This window comes from Ostrea edulis, chromosome 4 (assembly GCF_947568905.1).
Source record: "Ostrea edulis chromosome 4, xbOstEdul1.1, whole genome shotgun sequence".
Lineage (NCBI taxonomy): Eukaryota > Metazoa > Mollusca > Bivalvia > Ostreida > Ostreidae > Ostrea > Ostrea edulis.
This window is the reverse complement of record NC_079167.1, coordinates 16,201,853-16,214,062: the sequence shown is the minus strand read 5'-3', so window position 1 is coordinate 16,214,062 and position 12,210 is coordinate 16,201,853. Positions and strand designations below refer to the sequence as shown.

The following is a 12,210-nucleotide window of genomic DNA, read 5'->3' as shown; positions in this document are numbered from 1 at the left end:
GAATATAAAAACAGAGCAGCTAACAAAGGAGCATAATTCGTGCCCATGGGAATTCCAACAGACTGTTGGAAGACCTGATCACTAATAACATTTGTAATGGGATGTAATAGATCAATAACATTTACTGTGGAATCATTAGATTTCGTGTGGACAACCCGTATCCCATGAATTTCAAACCACGACGAATTACACACTTTATACACTGTCAATGTACACAACCTATATCCACGAAATCACACCCCATCAAAACAGTAAAATCTCTACAATCTACGAACACCCCCCCCCGAATGTAAATGATTCCGCCGTACAACATGATTGGAGACAAGTTCATACTCACTCATCATGCTTTGAATCTCAAGCCCTGCTTACTTACCATATATTGAGTTACAAGTCCTGTAAATCTAGTCCACGCTCATCATATTTTAAGTAATAATTCATCGGAAATAGGAATATCTACGATCTTCCCCAAATCTAAAACAGGTTATATGCCTCTTTTAATCGGTCGTATTTGTTTTACATCCATTCGAAATTGATTTTTTTCCATTCACATCAAGATGTCCCCACATGTAGGTGAATTTCCATAAATCTAAACTAATTAATAATCATCAGGTGCAAATATTACAAGATATAAAACCCTTAATCTCGCAGTATGGTCCTATTTTGTAGGACCCAATAAATTTCATCTCCATAGATCTTAATTTCATTTTTTGCAAAGAGATCCATCTTCTAAATCTTACAAGATGATCTAATGTTGGGAAACCACATTCTTCCTGACTTTATATAGACTTATTGTATTGACACATTAGTCTAAAAAAAAAATGCATGTGTTGTTCAGCATTTCATCAGATATAACAACCAGGCCAATCTTCTTATCACATATGCAGATGTTGGTTTGTCAAAACCTATTTACACTCTCAAGAACAAACCCTGCACGTAATGCGTTCATTAATAGTGCTCTTGTCTTGTTACATAACGGAAACACTTAAACATCTGATCGTTCACACTATCATTTAAATTATGCAATGATATTCCCTTCCCCTTCAAGGGTCACAACACAGGAACAAAGGAAAGAATTGGTTAATTTGTATGTGAAATTAAACTGTATACTATGAAGTCATTCAATGCAGGCATTCACCAACTCTGACGCCATCCAATGAAGACATATACAACCAATTCCTGCATTGGACGAGGACGACTTCAGAGTCAAACAATGCCTGCATTGGACGACTTCGGAGTCTAAAATGTCTGCATTGAGAGAAAAAAATCGAACAATGCCCGTTTTCTGAGATCGTTAGTTGTACTAGCTTCTGCATTTAAACATTAAAGACACACAATTCCAACATTGATGAACTGCCAAAAAATTATTGTCTAAATTAACGGCATCAGCGTACAGATGTAAAATGTTTTAAACATTTCCTCAATGCAGATTTAAATATTGTAAATGTGAAAATATTTTTGGAAAATAATCCACCGCTTTGGACTTCAAACAAAATTATTTTATTAAATCGTCTATATCTTGCCCAAATTTAAATTGCTGAATTTTCTTATTAGAATTTGCACAGTGCACCAGTATTTTTGCAATCATAACAATAAGACATTTACAACACAAGCCTTAAAATGCGTTATTGAAATGAAAAGATTGGACGAATTAAAAAATAGTTCACACTCAGTTATAGACAGTTTATGCATATTAATCATTCATACATCATATCTTGACAAGCGTTCGCTTTGTAACCGGGAGGTCATTAGTTCGAGCCCTGCTCGTGCCATGGCCGCGTCAAACCCAAAACGGTAAAATAGGTGGTGATTGCTCCGTCGCCATACGCTCGGCATTTAAAAGTGATAATCACAGGTCTTTCGGATATGACCTTAAAAATGGAGGTACCGTATCGCGGCAGGTGTTGATGCGATAAAGAACCCTCACTGTTACGGCCGATGGTCTATTATGTCAGATACGGGACTGGCAGCGGCGAGTGATCAGTCCCGTATCTGACATAATAGACCATCGGAGTATCTTACTTAAAACATTGTTCTATCTAAAACAGTATTTCTCATAATATTGGCCTGCTCTTAATAATACTGGACTATGTTCAGTACAGTATGAAAAATAAAGTACTGTGAAGACAAAGAACTGACGTCACAACAATGTTTTAAATTTAGTTACCCCTATATATTTTTGTACATATCTTCAAGGAACAAGATTGTTACGCGCAGCCATATGTGTCCCGCCGCAAAAAAAAAAAATTGAAGCACAAAAGTCCCATGACTCCTGTAACATTCGTAGAATCAACAATGCCGTAGAATATGATCAACTACATATTGTGACTAACAATCCTACAATATTTAAACAAAATCCGTACAGCAGTCTCTGAAGAGTTGCGTCCACAAAGTGTTCCTATAGTGCATCATGTACAAATTAAACTAAGTTCCATAACTCCTGTAAAATTTTGTCTAAGCAAAATGGCGGTGCAATATGATCAACTACATAGGGTGACTAACAATCCTACAAAATTTGAACAAAATCCGTTGAGTGGTTTCAGAGGAGTTGTGTCCACAGTCAAGTGAGACAGACGGACACCGGTATTTCTATGTTCCCTTCCGCGTTGCAGCAGGGGACAAAAAGTAATTGTGTATATATTATCACAACTAAAATCAATTGGTTTTATTTTGGTATATAGCATATTTATAGTTGAAATACATATCTCATACTTTAAAATATATAAGAGATCGAAAAGAATAGAGACATTTACTCCCGTTAATACAGCTCTACGACCTTACGAGCATCATGCCGATCACCCAGATCAGGCTGCAAACTGAAAATAAAAATATGGGGACCGATCGGATCGTCTTTGAAACCAAGCAAAATTTTATTACGACTGTACTACAGTGCTTCTACGTTGGACGAGCTCCTGACACGTCGAACACGCTCCTGACACGCCTTCTCTACGACTATTAAACGCTGACCAATGGCGACCAGCGGTCGATTGTACTGCGTTGTCGCTATGACATACAAGATCATATTACTATGTTACAAAGACCTAGAAGACTGAACGACGGTGTAGGTACGCTGTTGCCGATCATATCACACTTATAGTACGCTTCATGTACGTTATGAGTGTAGAGGGATCTTACGGGGATCGTAGTAGAAGAGTACCTTGAATGACCCGAGTAAGTTCCCGACTGTGCTGCGCTTTTACTACGACCATAAAGATCTCACATCGATCCTTCCGCGCTGCTTGTACGATTAGAACGTTTCTACCTCGCTTAAAACTTGTTCAAAATAAGAGAGGCGAGAGTGTGGAGCTTTCTGATCATGATTGTAGAATTTTTCACTCATATGGAGACGTCACCAATACCGGTTTTAAGCCTATGCTTGGCGCTTACGGCCATTGAGCAGTGATGGTTCTTTAGCGTACCACACCTACTGTGACTCGGGACATCCGTTTTTAAGGTCATCTCCGAGGACCCGTGACATTCATACCTGCTGCCGAGAACTTCACTACCTGTTTTAACGACTTCGATTCAAATCCCGACCTTCTGCATACGACCTAATAATTGGGATAAAACACCCCAGACAGCATTCGACCTAATGGCAGGTTGTTTTTGCAAATACGGCCAAAAAAATTGCAAAATGCTGACATTAAACGAGACCGTTGAAATCCCTGTAACATCAACTTATTTGTCAGAAGCCTGTCTCGATTTGTTTGATCATATGCAGAACATACTTTTGAGTATCGAATCAGTTGAGAGGCATAAACAACGTTTGCAGATGATGATGGAATATTGCTACAAATATATGAGACGTTGACGATGGAGAAGCTGAAGTCGTCGCGAAGCTCTATTCAGTTAATGATATGCATGTGATGATGGTGATACTGTATACCGTAAGAACATTCGCGACGACGTGATTTCGCGATTTACCAGTGATGGACTGGTTTTGATAAAGGACTGGTTCGTGGCGAGAAATATTCGTGATGATGAGGTTCTCGTGAACCTCGCTAAAAATTTCTTGCACGCAAATAAAATTTGGTTTACAGTAATTATAATGCGTTATGGTTGTATAAGTACATGTAAATGCAGTTGTAATAGATAAGAAAATACTGTTTTTTAAATTTTTGCATGTCCTTTAAGCATAGTTTTTTTTCAAATTTCAGTTACGTTTTTTTAAAAGTAGCATAAAAATGCTAATGGGATGACGTAAGTGTGCAAAAATTGTCCATGGATTTTGTATAAGATGAACCCGAGTATACCTAACCTAGCTTTTTCTCCATATTTCAATTATTGTTAATATTATCTGACGTCCGCATTGTTTAGAAATCATCAAATACGTTTTAACAGTCTATTTAGATCAAATTACGCATTCCCGATCATTTTTCTTTTTAATAGCGCTACAAAAGACTTCTGTGGCCGTCGACGATCGATTAAATGAAAACAACGCAGACGAATTCTATTTTTAAAAAATCAGAAAATATGACTATTCTCCTATAGGTCAAGGTAAAAAGTTGAAAGATATTTTCATTCGTATGTTTTCTAGAGCATATTAAACATTTATGAATTTCCATGAGAGTAAAGTTAAACACACTCTTACATTTCTCGTGCATACGGGCTTAAAGTAGTTTATTTTGCAATTTAAAAAAACCCATGTCTATGCAAAAGACAGGCTTAGTCATCGAGTAGTCATAATCCATGATATCAAGACTAAAGGCAATAGTATGTTTGTGCAAATCACGTGGTCCTCAACTTAATCGAGTTTGCAATTTACATACGAGCAAATTAGAATGCCAATGTATGTATATAATGTCTAATGACATCGTTATATTGGCGTATTTAATTAGATGAAATTGTAGTATTGGCATATATTCATTAACGGTAATCAGATTCTTAAAAAAAAAAAAACAATGGTAAATTGCTAAATTACAAATCAACCTGATATGCAACGTGTTGAATAAAACAATTAATCAAAATTATGTCACAAACTAGTGCTATATCTAAAGCTGCATTCGACATTCTCATTTGCAGACATTGTTATTTCACGGTCTACTACTCATTATTTTATTGATTACAACAAATGATTGAAAAACCACGAAGGGGTTCTTTATTTACAACACCTCCATTATTGAACAAAGGAAAAGCTAAGCGTAAACCAAACACAAATTTCACAAATTTTGAGTAAAACTTACCCGAGCCTTTAGAACAAGTAGCAACTATTTTTTGTCAGGTAAAGTCACGAACTGCGGTTCCGCGCTTACACGTTGAACCAATATACAATTAAAATTGCCATAGCGACCCACTGCACATAATCTGACATCTTGTAAAGTTGGCTCTCTGAATCAATGATTGTACCCAATCTATCGATTGGTTCACGTGCAATCAACATGCAGGGTAGTGCGGGCTTCATTAATAATACCCGAGTTGTTTTTTTAAAAACAAAATCAAAGGGATCAGTGAAATAAGAGCATAGTTTTCAAAGGTATGCATTTTGACAAACTTTAAGATGTGTGAGGTAGATCGGATGTGAAAATCTACCATCTGGTGTACCATTATGTTCAACAGAGTGGACAATTAGCCCAATTGTAACATGAATCAGGTAAATATTATGCTTGGGAGTCCCGGACTGACAAAAAGTGGCAAGTTTCCTGTACGAGATATCCCAGATTTCTAGACTCATTTAAGCGTAGACCTGACCGGGACTAGCGAACTCACATCGACATATCCCAAGTAGGCCTATTTGACACCTTCGAGTTCGAGAAAGTTACCTGCTTAAGTTCAAATCTTAAAAAAGATTTGCTGTGCACAATGGATATTTGATTTAATTAATGTCTTTCAAATTGAATTTCCAGCATTTTGTACCAAAGGAGACACAACACTTCATTACTTGCTTTCTTTTACCACCAGACAAACATTGTATTTTATTACTTATAAATGCTCTTTATAACAAAACGTTTTTAAATTTTAGTAAATTTGCATACTTTTTATCAATGAGATTTAATCTCAGTTTGCCAAGAACGGCCTAACAATCGGCATCAAACACGTCAGACATCAATTGACCCAAAGATAGGTTGTATTGGCAAACTAGATCATTATAACGACCATAGAATTTGCGAAATACTGACTTTACACGAGATTGTTAAAACCCCTTTAACATCAACTTGTTTGTCAGTAGCCTGCCTCGATTAAAAACTGGTCATACAAAGAACAAAGACCGTCCCTCGTTAAGAGCATCACTGCAATTCCGGGTATATTCTGACACCAAGCCGCACTATAACCGACAGAAACCAAGGAAATCATTCCTATTCGGGAAAGCAAATTGGGACGCACTGCGTGATAAGTGCAAAGGGATATATGTCACTGTGAAATCCATGTACCAGGACGGGAAGAACATTAATGACCTTTGGTCTTACTTTAAGTCCGCACTTCAACACGAAATAGAAACGCACATCCCATCTAGAGTGTCTAAACGGCGTAAATCACCACCTTGGATAAATCATACATTGCGTAAAATGACCAGACGCAAAACACGCTTACACAGACAAGCAAAGAAAACCGGAAAGTGGGAGAACTACCGTCACTTTCAGCGTGAATGCAAAAAGGCTTTCCGTAGAGCGGAGTGGTCATACATGAACAAGACTATTCAAGAAGGTTTGGCAAATAACAACTATACTCCAACATTGTCTTGTTGTTTTGACTTCACATAACTCCAGAAGGGTTTATCACCTTTGAAGAGGAAAGGCCAGCTCTGCAGTGACAACAAGTCAAAAGCTGATATATTAATAGACCAATTTAGTTCTGTATTCACTCGAGATACATGTACTACCATACCACCAGTCAATGGACCGAGTGAGACTATAATATCAGACATAACTATCAACGAAGACGGTGTCCTAAAGTTGTTGAAAAACATTCAAACCTCGAAGGCGCCTGGACCTGATTCTATACCTAACCGTGTGTTGAAAGACTGTGCTACCGAACTTGCCCCGAGTATCGCATTGATTTTCCAGAGGTCTCTTGATTCAGGAAGCCTACCAAATGACTGGCTCAATGCAAATATAGCACCATTTTTTAAGAATGGAGACCGCCACCTACCGGAAAACTACCGTCCAGTTTCTTTAACTTCTGTGCTAAGTAAATTACTCGAACACATTGTCTGTCGTCCATAGTACCAACAATAGCCGTTGTTTCAATATACCATCGTGTAACACACCTATAAGAAGAAACTCATTCTTTGTACGCACATTCATTGACTGGAATGAACTGAGTGACATCAAGTGTGTTCAAAGACTGTAGAAGGCTTTAAATCAAGCCTTCAGCGCGAATAAGATCTACTTGCGCTCTCTCATTTCCGTTGATCATATGCCAGAAGTGGTGATTCAACGTACCAATACAGATACAGAACAAGCTCTCGCGTATCGAATCAGTTGAGATATACTCCGCTTAAGGCAGCTCGTTCTTTGAAACATTCATGAATTTATCTACATTCATAGTAGTTGATAGTACAACTTAACAAAGTGAAATCAAGAAATCATGTTGTCTGCGATAAAAAGCTGGATGCGCATACATTTAACTATTAACTAGCTCGATCGTTGAAGAATTTTGATAAGTACAAAGTAGAAATCCATAATTTACTCGCTCCAGACCATCGGACCATCAATTATTTCGAGCCCTGGACCACCCGTTCCTTGGCTAAAATCAGGAGATGTTGTTCCTTGTACTACATCTTCGATTTATCAGCATATAATGAATTCTGTCGTTGGTGTGAGGCAATTGTTTCTAATGCTGCGCACGGGGGACGTGAAAAATGTTTAAACTCTTGAATAACATCTATTTAGTATCAGTTTAACTGCTAGAACCCATCTCCGCAAGCCAAGGGTTTTCGGTTCACCCCGCTCCCCACATATGCTTGTGGGGAGCGGAGTGGACCGAAAACCCTTGGCTTGCTGAGATGACTAGTACTAAGCACACAAAAATTACAGAAGAAAAGATAAGTCAAAGATTTAAAGCTATCATATCTGTATCAATAAATCACAAATATGAACTGCCTTAAAGTATTATTTAGAATACTGAAGGCTTTCAGAAAAAAATATTTTGGCCTCAAAGTTTCGTCTTTTTTGACAAGCTTTAAAAAGATCCACTCGTAAGGATGACGAAAAACGTAGACGTTATGATAGACGATTATTTAGACGACAATAATATTCTTCATAGGACTGGACTTGAATAAATGGGAAAGAAGACTGTTGTGTTTGTGGAGTGGCAAAGCTGTTCAAATGACCTGATAACTGTGCTAAGAACATTCTTCTGCAAAGGCTTCCCACCAATTTAATGCTTTTTCAGTTGATATTGTTGTAAGTAACAGAGAAATAAATTTGAAGGCGAGCATCGCATGACTGAGTCCAGACACAAAAGGACAAAGCTGATCTGTGTTACTTGAAGGTTGTACAAAATATCGTCATTCATTTCTCTGAAATTACTTGGTAAACCTCAAGATTTGTGCGATACTGATGTGCTCCCACACACCAAAAGACTATGATACTGGAGATGCTCATATTCTATACAAAAAGATTCTGATACAGGGATGTTCATGTTATATCTGGTTTAATGGAATGTGATATGAAGAAAGAGGCATACGTTCATATTTTTGAAACGTTGGGTTCTCGTATTTTGAATTTCGAATCTCGAATGAGCCTTCTGGGCTTTCGTAATAGAGAGACCAATTTCTAGATGTCCTACGTTTTTGCCTATTGTATGTCGCTGGGTCGAAAAGAAAATGAAATGCGCAGATAATTCGGCGCGGTTCTAAGAAGTCTGATTTTAATTAGATTGTTTGTTTTACATCCCATTCGAAATTTTGTGCTGATGTAGAGAAGCCACCATCTGTAGATGATGTGGCACAAATTGTGACCCATGCATGGACCGTAATAGTGAAGCTGCACGAATATTTGAAACAAATGGTCATTGTTTGCTAGTTTAGAATCTTTAATCCCATCCCTCCATTTTGGAGCTGAGAAAAATACAAACTTGGGTGGCAAAGTTTTTTTTATCGTGCTAATGCCTTAAGGTCACATTCGAAAGACCCGTGGTTTTCACTTGTAATGCAGGGGCCCGTTTTACAAAACAATTTACCACAAAGTTGCAAGTCATAAATTGTATTACACAATTATTAGTATAAATTAATTGAAATATTTCTGAGGTTTGATTTTCAACATTTTTTTTTACTATTTTGCATGGGAGTCATTGATCTTACAATAAACGGGGAAATTCCAGTATGATACACAAGTCGTAAGTTCTTTTGTAAAACGCGCCCCAGGGAGCTTGGCGAAGGAACAGTCACTTCCTATGTTAAATGCCTTACCTCTGACGCACCGTCGAGGTCGAACCTGGGCCTCCCAGTTACAAAGCGAATGTCTCACCACTTTGCTACTGCTACCGGATGTTCTTACGCACTCTTTTATTGTATATCAAAAACGTATTTTATACGGGAAATATGTTTGATTAATTGCTAAACTGAGGTACGCTACTGTCAAATATATTGACGTTACAAGGGTATAAACCGTCTCGTTGAAAGTCAGTATTTCGCAAATTCCGTGGTCGTTATAATGATCTTCTTTGCACATACCAATTGTAAGACCGATTGTCACTACAGATTACTCAGTTTACCTAATAGAGGCAGACAGTTCACGGTGGATGTAACCTTCAACAGTGGATGCTTATCTCTCTTAATCGCATGATCTTACCCCTGGTGTTTCCAGACCGTTTGTGTTTATCCCGTTCTTGACTATGGATTCATATTGGTTGCTGTTTGCTATTTTCATCTTTTTATTTATCGTTATTGGCCTGCGTCCGGCATCGTTCGTCAACAATTGAACATTTTAGATCTTGATAGCCACTCTTCCAAATCTTTTCATATTTGGTATGAAGCATCTTTTGGACAAGGGGAGGCATGAATTGTGAATTGCAGGACTCTTCTACTCCAGGGCCTTAGCCTTAGGGTGGGTTAAAAACTGTCAAAACTTGACCAATTTTTAGAAATATTCTTATCTACAACTGCACATCTGTAAGCAGAACTAAATAGATAGTCATATAGAACAGGAACGCTTCTTACATCTGTAAGCAGAACTAAATAGATAGTCATATAGAACAGGAACGCTTCTTCCAAAATTGTAAATTTCCTGGTCCTTGGGTAGAGACTCTAACGTGGGTTATAATTTTTTTCTGTAATGCTTGCTACCTTCTTCATCCGATAAAACAACAAAGTAAGCATCTTATTGCTTAATTAAAAGCTCTCTACTTTGATTTATAAAATTCATTGCCCCTCAGTCAAGGTAAGGCTTTAGGGCAGGGCCAATATAATACTAATATATAGTATCTTAAAAAATAATTTCTATCTAATCCTATAAAAATGGAAGATTATCATAATGTACAGAGTCCTCTTTTTAAATCTGTAAAATCCCCCCCCCCCCTCCGGTAGGGATACAGATTCCAGGGTGAGGTCTTGTTTTATGCTGCTGTTGAATCTTAGAAGTTAGCTTAGTTATGCAGAACAGGAAAATTATGATAGGTTTATGGTACTTCTTAGTATTACTCTGCTAGGGGACTGATTAGTCGGTGGACCTTTTGTTCATTCATTGTACTGCTTTTATAAAGCATAGGTAATATTGGGTCAATGCGCCAATATCAATATATCCGCGTGCAACTTCTCAAATATCACCCTGTCCTTTAAATTTATCATATTGTTTGCCCGTCTTCATGTGAAACTGGTGTTTAAAATTAAAATGCCCCAATCTGTCTACTCGTAATTAACTCCTCGGTTTTATTGATAAGCACCGTGCATTATAAGTAGTAAGATTATCTTCATGGATGAACGATCTCAATATTCTCCAATGATGCAGATCAAAGGTTTTGCAAGATGTTAATTCCATATCATACATAGATTGTTTTCAAACTGTAGTTCATACTTGTTAAACTTTGTTTATGATAGCTGGGTTTACTTCAGGGTCCGTAGAAAGCAGTTGCAGACTGAAGGAAGGATACTTTTTGACAAATTTAAAAGTAAAGCGTTTTTAACACACACACACACAAAACCTCAAAAAAAAAAAAAGAATAAAAAAAAAAAAAAAAGGGAAATTCGCCCCCAATCCACTGTGTTATCGTACACAGACATTAAAATTGATTGGTTTATTAATCTCTATGCAATATGGAAATGTTAATTTTCATATGAGGTACACTCGACGAGCCTTCAAAAGATAAATCTATGATTGTGCATGTCAAAAATGTTTTTTAAGGTATACATGTATAAAGAGAATATTCAAGCTAGACTAATTTGATAATAATCGTAATAGAAATTGTCTTCTACCCATCGCTTAAACACACAAGTACTCGCACAGTGACAAAATCTGAACGATTATTAAAAAAAAAAGTAAGCGTCTTACCATGTCGATTATCTCTTGCTTGTCACGACCAAAGTCAGACGACTTGAGAAATTTCTATGGAAGCCCACATCGACCATAAGAAATCCTGAACATTAATAAGATTTCTATAGATGATACAGCCAGCCTTGAAATACAAACAAATTCAAGGCAAAGCAAGTCTAGATTTGCCTAGATGGTCGAGCGGTCTAGCGCACTGGTTACATGCTGCTAGGAGAGTTGGTTCCGCAGGTCTTGAGTTCAACCCCGGGCAGGTGCGGAAGTGGGTATCCGGATAAATTGAAATTTTCTGTGCTTTATATATATACTACTCAAAATTTGATAAGGATCACTAGGTTATATGTGTGTAATTTACCACTAACATAACAAAAGACATAAATTTGACTCAGAAACGTGTTTGCTCAGGTTATGAATGAAAATTCATGAACGGCATGAACTTTTATCAATACGGAATGCTTGAAATCTGATAACACCAAAAGGCATTTCATTACAAAAAGTTAACAGCAAACCAGAGAAAGAATTACACAGTTTTTGGGGATAGTCCATCATTACACTTAGTCGATGAAGTGTCAATACCGGGTATGGCCTCCCCTTGCATCAATGACGGCTTGACAACGTCGAGTCATGCTGTCAATAAGCACCCGGATGTTTCCAATGGGAAGGTTGTTCCACTCTTCCACGAGGACGTTTCCGAGCTCTGCCAAAGTCGTGGGTTGTGATCTACGGCGTGAAAGGGCAACCTGCAGCATGTTCCATACATGCTCAATCGGGTTCAAGTCCGGCGAGCGCG

At 37.6% G+C, this 12,210-nt stretch overlaps 1 protein-coding gene across 5 annotated transcripts in view; it reads right to left on the bottom strand.

The window, feature by feature from the left end:
* Positions 1-11,687, bottom strand: part of LOC125672133 (helicase with zinc finger domain 2-like) — a 33,265-nt gene extending 21,578 nt beyond the window's left edge. For 2 of the 5 annotated variants that reach the window (XM_048908254.2, XM_056162078.1), the window contains exon 1: positions 11,424-11,687. The gene's annotated coding sequence lies outside the window, so the exon portion shown is untranslated. Of the gene's footprint in view, positions 1-373; positions 914-5,180; positions 5,296-11,423 lie in introns of those variants that run through there. The other 3 variants (XM_048908253.2, XM_048908252.2, XM_056162079.1) reach the window with 3 other exon arrangements.
* Between the last annotated feature and the right edge of the window lie 523 nt (positions 11,688-12,210).